At 34.7% G+C, this 14,465-nt stretch overlaps 1 long non-coding RNA gene across 1 annotated transcript in view; it reads right to left on the reverse strand.

Annotated features, from left to right (window-relative positions):
- LOC125753419 (uncharacterized) overlaps positions 1-14,465 on the reverse strand; it is a 91,204-nt gene that overhangs the window by 37,806 nt on the left and 38,933 nt on the right. The gene's annotated exons all lie outside the window — the stretch shown is intronic.

Raw genomic sequence — 14,465 nt, forward strand, 5'->3', positions numbered from 1 at the left:
TTTTTCCTGATTTTACTATTATTACAGTCTTATAAGTGGTACTGGATAAAAGAGGGATTACAACATTCAGAATCCCAAAGGAGGAATAGATGCATAAAAAAACTTGAATGCAGCCTTAATATGGAGCATTATGTCTTAGAAATAAAATTTTCAACAAAAAGTAAGTGTTTTAACATTGAGATGCTATTATACTTAGTCTAGAACCATGCTTATACAAGCATCTGATGTAGATGTAGAATACATTGAGAGTAGAGACTTGTTTTGAACAAAAGGTTTCCTGAATATGACAGATAAAATTTGTCTCTTGAAAAAATTCCATAAGAGTTAAACGAGATGATGGCTATAAATATGGATCTTAATATAAAGTATTTGAGCATTCAGTCATTCATTGGTTTAACAAGTATTTACAAAGTACCAGGCACTGGACTATTGGTTCAAGAAACAGAGATAATTAAGCTACAAACTCTGTCCTTTCAGGATTTACAATATAATAACTAAATCAATTATGTACTGAGATTATAATGTAACACAACGTATGACAGAAACATATTATTACGTAAATATGTAGCTAGACAGCTGTTGTCTATTTTCTGAGACTTCTCTGAGGAGGTGATTTATGAGCTAAGTCTTAAAGAATAAGTAGGATGAGGAAAAAGATATAAGCAGAGATTATTAGCAAGCACAAGTTCCTCCCTTTTGTTTTTTTTTTAATAATAAGTTTATTTTTTATTGGTGTTCAAGTTGCCAACATACAGAATAACACACAGTGCTCATCCCGTCAAGAGCCCCCATCAGTGCCTGCCACCCAGTCACCCCCACCCCCCGCCCTCCTCCTCTTCCACCACCCCTAGTTCGTTTCCCAGAGTTAGGAGTCTCTCATGTTCTGTCTCCCTTTCTGATATTTTCCACCCATTTCTTCTCCCTTCCCCTCTATTCCCTTTCACTATTATTTATATTCCCCAAATGAAGAGGCCATATAATGTTTGTCCTTCTCCGATTGACTTATTTCACTCAGCATAATACCCTCCAGTTCCATCCACGTTGAAGCAAATGGTGGGTAGTTGTCATTTCTAATGGCTGAGGAATATTCCATTGTATACGTAAACCACATCTTCTTTATCCATTCATCTTTCCTCCCTTTTGTATGCAGTGTCAGAATTTCCTGCTCTTTTTTTCTGCTTTTGAGCACTTGATCATTCTATTTTCTCTATTTGGGAAAGTCTTCCCTTCACCACCCCTTCAACCCATGCTTGACAGTCCCATATAGTCCTGCAGAACCCGTTCAGATAGGAGCCCTTTATGATGACATTCTAGAATCATGATTCTCTCTTATTCTATCTCATGGTCCCTTTGAATGCTTTGTCTTTGATATACTGTTTGTGCACATGTTGTCTTCTCTTTGGCCATCATTTTGAAAGCAGAGACCATGCTTAATTATCCTGATATCACAGACAAATCCTTGCCCTTTTATTTTTTTCAAAAATTAGAGACTAAAAAAGTATTTCCTGAGTTAAATTGTCCTCATTTAATGACCTAGGCTTAGAACATGATCATGTCCAGTGTAAGATAGTAAGATAGTCATTAGTAAGATAGTCATGTTTGATGGTAATAGGGAGGAGTCAGGGGGTGGAGATTGCTAGGTAAGAGGGAGTCACTGTGGGTATATATATGGACAAGGATTGTAGCAATCATATAAAGAAGCAATGCCACATCAATTAAAAATAGAAAGATGTTGATATGTTCCTTCCCAGGCATACCCAGTGTTCTCTATATACTAAGGGTTAGAAGGGATAAGATAGAGTAGTGCAAATGCTTTTAACGGAAAGTTATTTCTTTACTTCATAGAATCATGGGGACCATGTCCTGTCTTATCCAAGTCCATTAATCATTTCCATTTCCATTTAATCACTTCAGAATCTGAACTGAGAGTAGCTTATATTGACATAATTATTTTCACCTATAAATGATGTCAAATCTTTGTTTTAATAAAAGACTTCACCAAGTAGTTCTCTATGGGATAAGATATATTTTCAGCAAGCTATTCTTTAGAGTGAAGTGACTTTCTATTTTTTTTCGGACCTCTTAAATACACAGCTACTGTTTATACATGTTATTCCTAATTTTGAGGAGATGTCCAGATACATCTCAATAAAATATTTATAATTGCTGGGGACACATTTTTAAACTGAATAATTCAAGGACTACATCTTATCAAAATAAGGAATGTTACCCAAGTAAATGCTTCTAAAATTTCACAAAGCTCTTAATGTACCTGGAAATAAAGGTTATACTTAGTTTATTCTCACTTGTTAAAGAAAAATCCAGGTAGTTAATTCTGTGTGAGCCTTTTAAACAACAAAGAAAACAACCCCAAAAAACTCCTGGCATTTTTGTCTTCAAAAGAAACTTAGGAAACTAGGCTTTGAATCAATTTGTTTTTGAAAACTGAGCTAAATGAATTCTATTCTAAACTTCAGCTGTGCTGTGGATGAGAAGGAAAAGCTGCTATCTAAAATGAGGTCAAGTTCATAGCTGGCCCAAAGGCAACTGTTCTCAAGTATTTGAGCTTCATTCCTGCACCTGCAATATGATAGTGCCAGAATTGCTGACTGGCCTGCTCAGCTGTCCTGTCTATCAGATGCCTAGACTCAGCTAGTTACTACAACACATCTAAAAAGTAGTTCAGGACAATGAAGGGAGCACATTACATATTTGATCTTGGTTCACAACATCGTTTACCCACTGGTACAATATATTATATTTAGACAGCTATGGAATGCTAAAAGACGGTTCTGGAACATATAATGCAGCATAATTCATGATCCCATGGCTTTGTAATGCCGTCCACAGTTAGCAGCACTCAGAAGTACTTCAGAAGGGCATATGCTGTTTTTGGTGATTGATTTATTGTGAATTCTCAGAAATGTATTTAGGAGACACTAAAGTGACTAAATCGTTCATCTTGTGAAAACAAATACCATGTTTCATTACTCAAGTTACTGATAGACATTTCAAGCTCTTACAGCCTTTCAAAGACTCTGTGTTGTGAGTATCCATAGGGTCTGTTTGTCAGAGGTGAGTGACCAGGAGTGACCCCTGCCGTCCTAAACAGTGCATGATCTTGATCCTGCCCTCTCTTAGCATCAGAGACACACCATCCTGTTTCATGTCTTACTTTATTGACTGCTTTGCTCTCTTTTCTTCACCAGTTTTTCTCCCTCTTTCTCCAAGAAATAGCAGCATCAAAGAAATAGGAATATCCTCAAGGTTCTATAATATCCCTCTACCTTCATTAAAGTTAATAATATTGCTGAAAGGGGCCAAATCTTCTGCCTCCTGCCCCATGTGCATTCGTGTCAAATGGCAGTTTCTTGCACGTTTGTCCAGAAATTGCAGCAACTGTTCCTTTAACATGCAATTACTCAAACATCTGAATTTAGTTAAGTGGAGATTCTTCAGCATTATTTTTGTCCCTGGCTTATTTTCATCCCTAATGACTCCAATCCACAAGATGCTGGGATTTAAGAAGCCTCACTTTCCTATGATACATGTTCCAAAAAATGTCTGCTTCCTGATACCTGAGAAATTCCTTCTCTCAGCCTTTGTTCTGGGTTCAGTTTTGGCTGTTCTCTTTGGCTCCACTTCTCTCCCATCTATACCTCACTAGCTATATCCATACCGTGGAGGTGATGGCAGAGAAGGGAAAGGGGGGGGGGGGGGCTGTGTCGAAGTGAAGGTAGCAATATAAAGTGAGTCTGTACAGACCTGTAGCTTGTGATAGCAAAACTAGTTCCAGTTTGTACATTGCATACAGGATTTTTTCCCCCCTCTCTGTAAGTCTGACTTTTCGAAAGGGAGCCTGTTCAGTTTAGACACTACTTGGAAAACTATCTCTTTTTCACTGTGCATAAATATCTGAACCTCTGACATCTCCCTTGCAGCATTTTTAAGCATGTTCTCTTTATTCCCACCTAGCAGCCAAGTAAGCCAGTTTATTGCCTTCACTTCTAGGCCATTTTGCATCAATTGAATGACTGACAATAAATTTAAAAAATTATTCCTCTCGGGATCCCTGGGTGGCGCAGCGGTTTGGCGCCTGCCTTTGGCCCAGGGCGCGAACCTGGAGACCTGGGATCAAATCCCACATCAGGCTCCCGGTGCATAGAGCCTGCTTCTCCCTCTGCCTATGTCTCTGCCTCTCTCTCTCTCTCTCTCTCTGTGACTATCATAAATAAATAAAAAAATTAAAAAAAATAAATAAAAAAATAAAAAATTATTCCTCTCACTGGGTAATACTAAAGCAGCCCCAAATTTTACTGTGTTCACTGATTAACAGAACTGAAGTTATACTTTGTATACTCTGTTGAAATAAACACAAGTACAAAGAAATGCTGTGGTTTGCTCTGCTTATCTGAGAGAAATCAGAAACAATACTAATGAAGCTTGTTAAATAGAAATTGCTGGAGTAACAGTTAATGACCTACTTTGCTTCCCATGGAGTGTCATATTACTGTGTTATTTTACTTTTCATTTACTAAAAAAAATGGCATGTAAAATTGTTTAAAGTGGTATATTAGATAATTATTTAATAGATCCATTTTAGACAATAGATTCCTAGAATAATCTTTTGGTATTTGTGTGTATGTACTTAGACATACACACACGCATGTGCACACTCATCTACCCAAGATTTCTGCCAAAAAAATGAATAAACAATATGCTTTTACCTAAAACACAGTAAATTTAAAATCTTTCTCTTCAATCTCAATATGCTAGGTCAATCCTAACTCCTTTTCTTTGAAGAAGAACTCCTGATACTATACCTGAATGAGCTGATACAATGTCAATAATCAGGCTTTGAGAATCTTTTCTGCAGCTGAGATACTATGAGCATCTTTATAGCTGACTTGACAGGTTAGGTTTTTTCTCCATTAATTTACTATCTCAAATTTCAGATGATCACATAAAATTTTAAATACACCTTAACTTTATTTGTTCATTCATCTATTTATTTTTTTTTAAATTTCAGATTATCACCTAAAATTTGAAAGACACATTTAAATAAAAATTTAAATATTTAACTTTTAAATATGTTAAATAAATTTTAAAGTTAAATAAATTTCAAGTTATATAACTACTGAAATATTTAAGAATTTAATCTTATCCCAGCAGAGGTTTGATTTACAATGGCCTTAGTGTGTTGGTATAATAAACTCTCACAAATTTTGGAAAATATGGAAACAACATAGCTCTTTAGGCAGTATGGCACTAAAAACGTGAATTATTATTTGAGCAGGGAAACATACTCAAATGGTATTTTATTTACTTTTCAAAAACACTATGGCCCATTGTGGGACTGTGGGCAGTTTTTCATGGTCTAACCAGGGTGCAGTGATTCTCCACCCTTTTCCATACTCTAGATTTTGGCATTCTTCCTTGCAATTGTGGCCATCTTCTTTATGCAAGTATATTACTTTGGAATTGATGGTAGTAATCTTTTCTGGGAAAGAAGCTAGTAGAAATTCACTTCTGAAATATAGATATGCAAGGTCAGGAAGTCTTGCTAATTCCTGGAAAATAAATGAACAGAAGCAGCACACCCTTCATAAATGACAATAATTGGAAACATAATACCAATGTGTTAAAATTCTCATAGACTGACTTGGGTCATGGTCAAATATTGTAGGCAAGCAACAATATTATGTTGATTAGCCCTCATTTATCTATCGGTATGATGTAAATGTGGAAACATGTTCTGTGTTAGAGTCCATAATGTTAATTTTAAAACCAACAGTTGATCTACTATGTTCTGTCTAAAATGGTCAAAGTGTGCATAAACAAACAACCTTGAAATCAACCATTATTTACTTAGAACACAACTTTTCTAAATGAACCAGATTATATTCAGGTTCTAAAGATTCCGGTTAATTAAGTTGTTAAGCTTCTGAGTCTTAGATTTTTCACTGTATATATTCTCATGATGAAAAGATAACACTTTTTTTTTTTTCAGGCATTCTAGTTGACTTTAATGCTATCAACAGTTTGTAACCATTTCTAACCAACAGTTAGGAACCGTTTACTTACATCAGTAAGTAAAGATATTAAAGCTAACAAAAGGAAAATTTTCTGTACCCTCTTGTTTTATAGCTAATTACTTGTTTCCCCAATGAAATATTATTTGTAAAGTACATAATAGCTACCAATCAAAAAACACATAAACACTTCATATTCTTTATTAAGGACATTTAAATAAATAAAAGAATAAAAAATGTATAAAAAGGTAGAATAGCGAATTTTAAAGATAGAATTTTATGCTGAAAAATGTTGTGAGAACTGTTGTTTTGCATCCATATTATGTAAAAGGTAACTTTTATAAGATTTGAGAGGGAGAGTTGAAAAGATATTATACTGATTACAAATAAACTAGATTCAGCTGATTAGTGAAAAATTAAACGACAGTCTTGGTGGACACATATACACACACAAACATGTATTTATGACATGGTGACTATCTCCCTAGAATTATCCATTTTACTCTTACCATTGGGTAGCTGCCATTTGTTTTAATTATGTTGACTTAAATCCAGTTGCTGAACTGGTTCTGATTCACCTAGGCTAATCATAGATCGGCTTAAGGTGGCCTCACTGGCTTCATTGATTGGTTCAGAGGGGCTGGTCCAATCAGAGGAGAGGCCAGAAGCAACATTCAGTTGGTGGTCATTAATGGTGAGGGATACTCTTCTTTTTTCTTAAAATGCATGTTGTGCAGATGGAGAATTAAAGCTACTTCAAGTTCTTTGCTTCCTTTAAGAAAGACAGCTTTACTAGGAAGCTGATAAACAAGATCAGAACAAATTGCCAAAAAAATGGATGTGGTGTGTAAGTAAGCATGCTTGGGGTTTGCCCAGCTACTAGACTAAGTCCCCTTGTTTATTTAAATCAGTTGGAGTTAGATTTCCAGTTAATTGCTATTTAAAGTATGTTAAAATATAAAATGAGTGAAACTTTATAAAATCGCTCCTGGTTTATCATATATATCTGTAGCTATTGAAAAACTAGAAATTGTTTGCATTTTATGTCTGGCTTTCTAACAGGTTTGTCTGTTCTGTCAGGCAATGTTAGCCTCCAGTGATATCAATGCATTGGCCCCATAATGCTTCATTTCCTAATTTTTTGGATATAGAAGTAGCTTAATTTATATCAAATGAGTAAGAGTTCAATATGAAGCATTCTATCTAAGAGGAAGTGTGAAGAGACAAAACTGAAAAAATGCAGAAGAAATTCATATTTTATTTTATTTTTTTGAAAATTTTTTATTTATTCATTTATGATAGACCTAGAGAGAGAGAGAGTGAGAGGCAGAGACACAGGCAGAGGGAGAAGCAGGCTCCATGCCGGGAGCCCGACATGGGACTCGATCCTGGGACTCCAGGATCGCACCCTGGGCCAAAGGCAGGTGCCAAACCACTGAGCCACCCAGGGATCCCCGAAATTCATATTTTAAAAGATTTTGTTTATTTATATATCCTGAGTGCTGGGTGGGCAGAGAGAGAGAGGGAGAGAGAGAATCTCAAGCAGACTCTGCCCTGAGCACAGAGCCTGGTGAGGGGCCCAATTTTATGCCCCTGAGATCATGACTTGAGCTGAAATTAAGAGTTGGACACTTTACTGACTGAGCCACCCAGGCACCCCAAGGAAGATAATTTTATGGAAAAAAGGTTAATAATAATAATGGAAGCCACTATTTACTAGACACATATTACATGTTGTGGAATGTATATATGCTCTAGATTATTACTAATTCTTATATCAACTATGTAAGGTCTGCTTTATTATCATTATTTTGGAGCTGAACAAACTGAGAATTTTGACAATGGCTCAGATTTATCCATCTAATAAATGGAATCTTAGGACCCAAATCTTTTGGGTCTAAAATTCATATATTGTAGCCACTCAAATGTTTTTCTATCACAAATCTTTTTTCACAAAGATTTGCTGAAAGTCTGCTATATCAAAGATCCTGTGTCAGAGAACGAGAGTTACCTAATATCACCAATTTCCTGAAAGCTAGAGGATTCCATCTATAGAGAAGAAAAGGAAGGCATGAGTAAATTAAAAACGCTATAATTACATGAGGGCATAAAGTAAGGAATAAAATATAAGGAATTCTTGATCAGGCACAATGAATTCTAGTTCTGAAATCATAGATTGTTTCAGGGATAGTTTTATTTGAACTCAGTCTAAAAGGAAATGGATATTGCCATAGCTGTAGAGCTGGGCAGGACATTTGTGAGTTAATGCCTGAAGGAAGTAAAACTTAGAGCATATAGAGGACAGACCTATGAGACAGTCTGGCCTGGTGAAAATATGCAATAAGAGGAGAGATAAGGAAGAGTTTTCTAGATTTTCTTGGTCCAGGGATTGCAAACAGAGGTCCATGACTATATTTAATCTGAATGATTGTTTAATGTGACTGAATAGGTTTTGAAAATATTTGAATCATTGCAGTCTTGGTTTGTGATCTTTAGTTGCCATAGTCTCTACCACCCTTGTTAGCTGACACCAAGCAGCCTCACTGTACCAGAGAGTACCCGGACTGGGACCTGATAAGGTCCTCAAAGACCCTCAACATTCTTTTGTAAAATGGATATGGAGGACATGGAAATGACATGATCCTCAGCTGCTTTTGCATAAATCACTCAAGTAGCAGGGTAGGAGATAGGGAGAACTACTGAATAAAATGACATTAAGGGGGCTCGTTAGGAGCTGGTACAGTAATATGAGTTTCATTAAAAAATTAAAAAGCCATGTCCTAGGCTAATGACATCAGGAATGGAAGCATAAGACTAGACTAAAAAGGATTTTCTGTTAGTATATTAAGAGAGTAACAAAATTAATGGAATCATTGAAAGATCCCTAGAAGGGAAAAAGGATGCACACATACAAATCCCACAAATAGCTTTTGATTTATAAGTGAGGATATCTGTGATGGGTAGCATGGGTTCTATCAGTGCCTCTTAATTTTGGAAATTAAACTAAATGTGTAATAAAAAACAGGATGCTAGCATAGCCTAGGACCTAAAATGGCTATTTTAAGAGAAACAAACAGTTTCTGCTCCTTGAAGTCAGGCTTCAAATGATTATGTTTGGGGTAACATGCTTTTAGCATTATGTAAGCTCTTTAATGTGTCTTTTATTTTTGCATATATAAGGCAAAAGTGCAACCATTTGGTGGAAATTTTCACTGAAGACCTGACTCAGACATAATCCAAATGCAGTTCCTTCAGACTGAGATATGGTACATGCAGTACAATTTATGTAGGATCATGAATTTGGTGTTTCTTTAGCACAATTATACACCATGAATGTAGAAAATTTCTTCTCTTCCCCACATCTATATTTAGATTGCCTTTAACTAACTAACTAAAGAAAAAAATTCCCTCGTTAGACATGTGAGTGCTTATGTAAGCACTTGGTCACAGGAGAATAAGAGTGGAGATCATGTGGCAGTACAAATTCTGTGCAGGCTAGAGTACTTTTTCATCTCTTGCCAATAGAAAAAATGAAAAACAACTGCCCTGAGCTTGGCATAGTGCTACCTGGAGTTGTTTGTTGCTGTGCCATATGTGCTTTAATTTGAGATTTAATAATCCAGACTCTTGGAAGCATATGGTCAATTAATCTGATTATCTTTAACCCAAGGGCAATAGGACTTAATAGCTCTTTATGTGAGTGAGTAGAGTTTCCCTTGAAGATAGTAGATGTTCCACTGTCAGATCCTGGAAAAAGGACAATTGTGTGGTAGGAAATGAAGTAACTCTTAAACCAGATAAGAAAAAAGCTCTTTTCTTTCTAGGCCTTCAGGCAAACTGTGACTGAGATCAAAAACATGGAAATGTTTTGGAAATTATGAGAGTGGGAGTATGTTTGGGTTTGCCACATGAAGGCTGACCAGGAGCCAGATACATACCATGGCAAGTCTTATTCTGTTAATCACCCAGTACTTCTCTTCTACAAACATCGAACTTCTACTTCCATTTCCTTCTCAATTCCCATTAGAATGAGAATTGCCCAGGAATTGCCCACTTTTAAAAATCTGGATTATTCCAAGGCCCGCACAGGTCTTAATGTCTCCCAGCTTCTTTCCCTATAGGCACTCTTATTCAGAAAGAACTTTCAAAAGCATAAATCTATACATGTCACCCTTCCTAAATTTGTTTAATGACTTCCGGTTACTTTGGCACAGAATGATCTTTGAAGGTTTAGTGACTAAATTAAAAGTAGTTGACAAAGACATTGCCTTCAAGATTTTATTTACATCTTTCCAAGCAAATCATGAGCATATGAGACAACTTAAAAAGTATTTTTCATGAGGAATAATGAGGTAACAGATAAGTGATCAAAGAAAAACACATTTAAAATTACAAAATGTATGGAATAAAATTTGGTCTCTTCAGACAGCCAATTTTTGAAGTCATGCTCGAGAAGGTTGGTAATTGTATATATTCCTTACACATTCTGTCAGTGTAGACAAAGAGGGAAGATTGTCCAGTTATTATTACATATTACCATAAAAACAAACTAAAAATTTGAGAGTTTGAGAAATAATAATACAATAATCATTTGAATATATTCAGTTAAAAGGCACTGTAAAACTATAGTGTACTATGGTTCTTAGAAGCAATATTTTAGAAACTAATTCTTCCAGGAATTATATTAAATGTTAGAAACCATAATTTGCTGATACTCTGATGTCATTCACAAATCTCTCATTTCTCTGAGTAATAGTAAATCAAAGCTGAAAAACATGTGTTCCCCTCAATACATTATAGTCTAATTATTTTACCACATGATTTATATAATGTGGATGTGCATTACACCAGATTTTCATCAGTTAAAATCCTGTATTTCAATTTCAGTTGAAATGAAATGAAATAATAAACTGCATCTTCCAGGTTTGAGCTTCATGCTTTTTCCCCATTTGCTTACTTGTGAATGTGGGAGCCACATGCTCAAGAAGATAGAGGTACAAGATTGAGTTTGTGTCCTTGAACTACCACGGAGAAGAGACCACCTTCCAATCATAAACATATGTCATATCATAAACACATGAGAATGAAAAATAAACATTTATCACATTCGAGCCATTATACATTTTTTTACTCTGTTTGATATAACATCTAATATTACCTTAACTAAGAACTCGGCCATTGAAGGCCTTTTGCTTTGAGATGACAGGAGCTTTGAGAGAGAACTAATGTTATCTTAAGATATGTTGATCATAAGAAATGTGATTAGCTAATTTATGTATATTTTGCAATATTTGTTTTCACTCCTCCTTTATTATTTCATTGAAATGAATCTGTACAATGGAACTCTTATTCTATTCTTTAATACATATTCACTCAGTGTGATGCTTAAGAAATGTAAGTGCTCTAGTGGTTTTAATCTTGGCTGCATAGTAGAATTACCTGAAAAACTTTTCAAAATATTCAGGTTCATTTCTTGCTACTGACTCATAATTCTAGTAGTGAGGTATATACCTTTTTTTTTCCTCTTTTTAATCCCAGGTACATTTTTAGTCCTCTATGTTGTTCTGTTTTTAAGATTGAGCACTTGTAATTTCATCTTTCTCTATAGTCTCTCAGAATGGACATTAAGAAAGATACTACTAAAACCTCTTTCCCTGGAAATGGGTGCATGCCCAATAAGTTTAGAGTAGCTTTTCTTCTGGGAGGAAAAAACAGATAAACACAGCTTAGTTATTCACATATTTCTGTTTCTAATCCTTCCTGGCCCCCTTATGATCATTTGTGTGTTAATAGGTGGATGGGTACATTTATACGCACACACACAGGAGCTCAGGGCTTTCTGATCTTTGCTGCAGTTGTCTACTCTGTCCAGTGTTGGGGGAATGGAGAGCCTTATCCTCCTGGGAGCAGAATCACCATCTCCACAAGATAGGCTCTATGTGGTGGGCAAGGAGCACTTCTGGGCTAATGCCGAAGAGTCAACTGGGGGAGTGTGAGTTGGAGGCCCTAATGAGGATACCAGACAACCTGGTGAGCCTCTTGTTATTGTCCTTCCATGCCAGTCCATTAGGGACAAGCCCTTAGAACCAGTTAGTGCATGGCATTAGGTGGGAATGGGGACTGCTAGCATCACAGCTAAGTTGTTTAAGTATTGTTGATTAGCAACTTAGAATTTGGTCATTCCAATAGTAAGTTGAGTTTTCATTTTTTTTCATTTTTTCATATATATATTTTATATAAATATATAATATATATTTTATATATTTTATATATATTATAAATATATATATTTTTCATATATATATACATACACATATATATGGGCTTTTTAAAAAAATTGAAATGTAACTGACTTTATATTTTGGGTATCTAACATGTTCAATATTTATGTATATTGATAAATGATAATAAAAAGATTTAGTTAACATTCATCATTACATATAGTTACAGGTTTTTGCTTTTCTTTGTGATGAGGGCTACTCTCTTAGCAACTTTCAAATATGCAAAACAGTATTAACTATAGTCACCATGTTATGCATTTCCAAGACTTATTTATTTTATAATTGGAAGCTTGTACTTTTTTACCATCTCCACCCATTTGATCCATTGCTTAATCCTCATATTGCCTCTGGCAACCTCCTGTCTGTTTTCTGTTTCTATGTTTTGCTTAGTTTTATCTTCTAGAGTCAACATATGAGTGAAATCATAAGATTTTTATCTTTTTCTGTCTGACTTATTTCACTTAGCAGAATAGCCTCTGATCAGTCCATTATTGTCACAAATGACAGGATTTTATTGCTTTTATGAATGGAATTATATTGAATAATATAATTGAATAATATTCCATACTGTGTGTTTGCATGTGTCACATTTTCTTTAACCATTTATCTGTAAATGAATACTTAGGTTGTTTCCATATCTTGGTGATTGTAAATACCAACAAACATGGGAGTGCAGCTATCTTTTTAATTTAGTGTTTTCCTTCAAGTAAATACCCAGAAGTGGAATTGCTAGATCATATGGTAGTTTCATTTTCAATATTTTGAGCAAACTCTGTACTCTTTCCATAGTAACTATACCAGTTTACATTCCCACTAAGAGTGTACAAGGGTTCCCTTTTCTCCACATCCTAGTTATCTTACCTCTTCTTTTTTTTCTTTTTCTTTTTTTTTTTTTATAGTAACCATTCTAACAGGTATGAGGTGGTATCTCATTGTAGTTTTGTTTCGTATTTCCCTGATTAGGGTTAGAATATTTTTCATATACTGTCTTCTTTGAAAAAATATCTCTACAGCTATTTTTAAATCAGTTATTTATTTTTGCTTTGTTTTTGTTTTTTTGTTTGATTTTTTTTTGTTTGTTTGATTTTTGCTTTTGGGTTGCATGAGTTCTTTATATGTTTTGGATATTAACCTCTCACCAGACATATGATTAGCAAATATTTTCAAATATTTTCTCCCATTTGGTGGGTCATCTTTTCATTTTGTTGATGGTTTCCTTGTACAGAATCTTTTTAGTCTGATTAGTCACAACTATTTCTTTTTACTTTTGGTATCAAATCAAAAAAAAAAAATCATCAATGTCAAGGAGTTTACTGCCTACATTTTCTTCTAGGAGTTTTATGGCTTTAGGTCTTACATTTAAATACTTAATCCACTTTGAATTAGTTTTTGTATAGATTTAAAACAGTGATCCAAGTTTCATTCTTTTGCTGAGCTGTCCAGTTTTCCCAATATCATTTATTAAAGAGATTGTTCTCCTAATTCTAGTTGTGTTGCCTTTCCTTTTTTAAAAATTTTCCCCAAGTGATTGTACTGTACAATCAGCATTCAGAAATACTAATTAAGACATTTCAGTTACAAACAAAACAAAAGTAAGAATGCATAAGCCAGAAGAAATAAGTAAGTCCTTTTCCTCAGCTGACACTGTTTTTTGTAACTCTATTATAGCATTTGTCCTTTTGTAGTCAGGTAAACTGTACATGTCACTGTGTCTCTGACTAGACTATGAGTTCCTTATATTGAGTCTCATATCTGATTCGTGTTTGCATCATACTGAACTTAACACAAAGGCTTTCACAGACAGGTTTGCTTTATTATTATATGATAGCTGTGGTATCATTGAGGATATAAAGTATTTTTTTTTAATGAAGGAAACCTCAGAACAGGTATTACGCACCCAATACTTCTTTTTATTTTTTATTTTTTCCAATACTTCTTTTTAAATAAGCTTTCCCCAGATGGTATTGTTCTCAATAACTTAATGTCACTATTTTCTGTAAATTATCAATTATAATAATAATATAATATTGTATGATATTTTGTTTTCATATGTAAAACATCAAGCATTTTAAATTATTTTGGGCCTCTCAGCAGGAGTTAAGATTTTTGTCATCCAGATAGGGATTAAAATTTGGAAAGATATAATGAATTC

Source organism: Canis lupus, chromosome 23 (assembly GCF_003254725.2).
Source record: "Canis lupus dingo isolate Sandy chromosome 23, ASM325472v2, whole genome shotgun sequence".
NCBI lineage: Eukaryota > Metazoa > Chordata > Mammalia > Carnivora > Canidae > Canis > Canis lupus.